Here is a 4,697-nt window from a genome sequence, read left to right on the forward strand (position 1 = left end):
TTTTAAATGATCTTTTGCAAAGATCTGGAGGAGAAACAAGCACATATGAGTGTACTATATCCCTTCATAGATTCTGATTCTACACACAGAGAAGATGTATAGATGTTATTACATTTGACATATGGTGCAATGGGGAGAAGAATAAAAACAAACACTAGCTGCCGCCGTCAGATTTATCACTTTGAGATGTGTAATGCACAACAATACGCATCGCATGTGCATCTTTTGTGTTGATCGGCCATGCCTAATATACCCGAATAGGCATAAATGCATGTTTGTGTTCTTAAACTAAATGTGGGAGTTTATTCATTTGTTTCTCCCACCAAAGAAAAAAGAGAAATGACATTTCTTCGTATCATGCTAAAAATAAAGGGGGAAATAGGAGCAAACACGCACTTACCATCACCATCAAGAAAAATTAATTCAAGAACTTCAAATTAATTAATTATAGTCATACTAAAAAATGCCACCATATTCTTGACTATTATACAAAGAGAATGGTATAGTTAACATTTCAGTCTAATTATTTAAAAAATGCCCTTATTCAAAGAAATTGGATTATGGCTCCAAATTGGATAACAGAAAAATATGAGTCTGCCGAAAAGTTGAAATAATTGTTGGTTTAAGGTCTAGTATGCACTCACTCAGGGTGGCTGTAACACATTCATACTTTTTTAATGTTATAGTTCAAAAGCCAAAAAATTCGGAAGTATCAAATAGTAGAATCTCGTTAGATTTGTTTGAATTGGATGCCTTTGGTAAGAATTATAGCCTTCAAACGACCGACAAAGCCATTACACGCTGCCCGAAAGTGGATGTGCGATATTTTGGCCCAATCCCGGCCAATTTACCGTCGATGAATACGAACGGACCGATATGGATGAATTTTTGCATAGTTGTTAGAGGACATATACTAAAATCACGTACCAAAATTCAACGGGATCGGATGAAATTTGCTCCTTCAAGAGACTCCGGAAGTCAAATCAAGGGATTGGATTATATGCATGCTATTACTAGGGATTTCATTCGAGTTTTCCGGGATTAAAAAAAACTAATCCTGATTTGTAAATTTGTCTATTGTTATGTGTTATTTGTTATTAAAATTGAATTATTTATCAAAAAAAAAAAAAACAATAGAACATAATTAACAAAATTTAACAAATTAGGATTTTTTTCTATAAATCCCGAATGACAGCCCTAGATACTATATATAATTATGGGCCGATATGGACCAATTTTCGCCTGGTTGTTAGTGGGCATATACTAACACCACGTACCCATGTTTCAACCGGATCAGATTAAATTTTCTCCTCGAAAAGGCTTCGCAAGTCAAAACTAGGGATCGGTTAATATTTGGGCTACATATAATTATTTATTGGCATATATGGACAATATTTAGCATAGTTGTTAGAGTCCACATACTGATATCATGTACTAAATTTCAACCGGATCGGATGAAATTTGCTCCTTCAGGGGCTCCGTAAATCAAGTTTTAAGTCGGTAGCTTGTTTCGTTCGGAAGATAGCGTGATTTCAGATCGACTTAGAATTTCACCAGAAAAAAACGTTTAGAGAGATATTCAAGTTGAGAAAATCGCATTAGCAATAATTTCTCAACTGTATTTAATCCTCAAATTGAAATTTATCGCTACTCAATAATTTTTCAAACAATTTTCAATGTGAGACATCAAAATGAAGATTTTTGCAAATAGGTTTCAATTGTATAAAAGCTAACCCCACTTACTGAAAGTCAATATTTACGAGGGCAGTTCGGAAACTTCTTAGCCTAGCACAAAAAGCGCGGTATAAACAGAAAAAAGTTAAGTGTTTTAGAAACTTCAATCTCTGTTATGAATACATGTTAAATTTTGTTTCGATCTGGCAACTCCTTCATATAGAAACGGTGTTCAAAAAACACGCATCCGCAATTTTTTTACAATTATATTACAATTAGAAATGCGTGCTGTGATTAAATATTTACATAAAAAAGGTTTATCGGGACAAGAAATTCAAAATGATATGGTGAATGTGTTAGGTGAAAGTGCTTCTTCATATGCAACAGTAAAAAATTGGGTTGCTGAATTTAAACGTGGTCGTACTAGCATTGAAGATGAACCACGTAGTGGACGTCCAAAAACAGCAACACCAACAGAAATTGTAGCCAAAGTGCATGATATGGTATTAAATGATCGACGAATAAAAGTGCGTGAAATTGCTAATATGATCGAGTCCATTTAATTTTGCATGAAGAACTACAGTTGAAAAAGGTTTCTGCAAGATGGGTGCCGCATTTGTTAACAGTCGATCAAAAACGCATAAGCTCCCAGTGACTTTTACTTGTTCCCAAATCTAAAAAAAATCCTTGCTGGCAAGCGTTTTACCTCAAATGAAGATGCAATTACAGTTGTAAACCACTATTTTGAAGAGGAAAACTATTTTAATCAAGGAATAGAATTGCTAGAAAAGCGGTGGACTAAGTGTATTGAAGTTTCAGGATATTATATTGAAAAATAAAAATATTTTTGAAAAGTAACTATTCTCTTTCATTGATAGGCTAAGAAGTTTCCGAACCGCCCTCATATTAATTTTCGACAACGACAAAAAACATGGAAAAGACACATTTCTACCAATTCTATCGGTTGCACTTTGAAAGTTTTCTGAAAACTTTCTCTTGTCGATAAGTTATTTTTTTTTCTTCTTCTTAAAGTTTCCAAAAAATTTGGCTTCCAAAGATTTTGTTTTCTACAAATAGATATGACTTTAGTGACTTCCTTAAAGTTTGTATTTAATTCTTTATTTTAACTCACCAATTATTATAAAATATTTGAAATGATTTCACTTAATTATTAATTTTTTAATAATTATTTTACCTTTAAGGTAAGTACTATGTTCTATTTCCAAGTCGAAAAACAGCTATTTTCCACGGTTACTTTTTTAAATCTATTGATTTTAAAAAATGAAATTGTCCACAATCAATTCTTTAAAGCTTTTCCAAGATTTGACAAAATTAGTTAAAAATATAATCGTCGTCATACATATTTTTATAATTTTATTTTGGAGTTTTGGTGGAAAAACCAAACATAGCACCCACCTTTATATGAAGTAATTTTCATTTCATTGATTTCTCACAGTAATATAATAATTTTCTTGTAATTTTCATACGGTTTGGAGTTTTTTTGATTTTTTCTGTAATTTTTCTTTGGATTCAAGCCAAAAACGTATGCATACAGAAACTAATCATTTCCGAACAAAATATTCAACTACATACACACTAAAAATTGGTTTTTGATTTAATTACCATATTAACTGATCTAATTATTTTTTTATTTGAAATTGCTTCAATCACGAAAATTATAGTAGCAATCACAAAAAAATAATTGATTTCTTCTTAAACTTTGAATTAATTTATTAATTTAATTGATTTTAGTGGAAGAACTCTATCAATTTTGGAATTGAGGCAATCGATTATTTATTGTTTATTTATTATAATTATTTTTCCTTTACAAGATTTTATACTTTGCTACACCCAAAGAAATTTGTTTGTAGAAACAGCAGAAAAGTCTTCTAAAACAGCAAAACGTATGCTGAAAAAGAGAAAGCAGTCACTGTTTGCTGAAATAGCAAACATTGTCTGCTATTTTTTATGCTCGATTACACCAAAACATATTTTAGTTTGGCTGAAACAAAAAAACTTTCATCTTAGGGGTAATCGTAACACAATTAAATACTTATCAATATTATATCAAAATGAAGCATAACAGCAAACAAAACGGTTGCTGATAGTGCAAAAATATACCAAAAAATAATTTTGGTACTTAGATATGCTTTGCAAAAAATTTATAACCTAAACATTTTATAATTTGTTGTTCGTTGCATCCTTCTGCTGTTTTAGCAGACTTTTTTCTATGAGTTTATGTGTTTTCCGATTATAATTATAGTTCTATTTTTCTTTGAGAGATTTGAGTCAACATTTATTGAACCAATGAAAAGTTTAAACAAAATGTAAAAGTTCATTCATTTATTTTCTTAATTGTATTATATATTTTTTTTAATTTGGTTAATTGATAACGTTTTCAACTTCAATCATCTTTTTAATTGGATTATTTTTTCGTGATGTTTTTTCTGTGTATGTTTTTATTTGGAAATATTTTAATATATATTTTTTATATTATTTCATATAAAAAACATATGTCTGTTGAAATCACGCTAACTTCCGGTCTAAACACGCTATCGACTTGAAACTTGGCACAAGTAGTTGTTATTAATGTAGGCCGGATGGTATTGCAAATGGACCACTTCGGACCACTTTTACGTATAGCCCCCATATAAACCGACACCCAGATTTGGCTTGCAGAGCCTCTTAGAGAAGAAAATTTCATCCGATCCTGTTGAAATTTGGAACGTGGTGTTCGTATATAGCTTCTAATAACCATGCAAAATTGGTCATTATCGGTTCATAATTATATATGTTATAGCGCTCATATAAACCGATTCCCAGATTTTGATTGCGGATCCTCTTGGAGGAGTAAATTTCATCAGATCAGGTTCAAATTTGGTATGTTGTGTTAGTCTATGGTCTAGAGGTGTGCACGTGAGTAATATTTTACTCACACTCACGACGGAGAAATCTTATTCAAGCACACTCACGCACGATATTTTTTGGTAGGACTGACGCACGCTCACGAAATGAAAATTCGT

Source organism: Haematobia irritans, chromosome 2 (genome assembly GCF_050003625.1).
Source record: "Haematobia irritans isolate KBUSLIRL chromosome 2, ASM5000362v1, whole genome shotgun sequence".
In the NCBI taxonomy this organism is placed as follows: Eukaryota; Metazoa; Arthropoda; class Insecta; order Diptera; family Muscidae; genus Haematobia; species Haematobia irritans.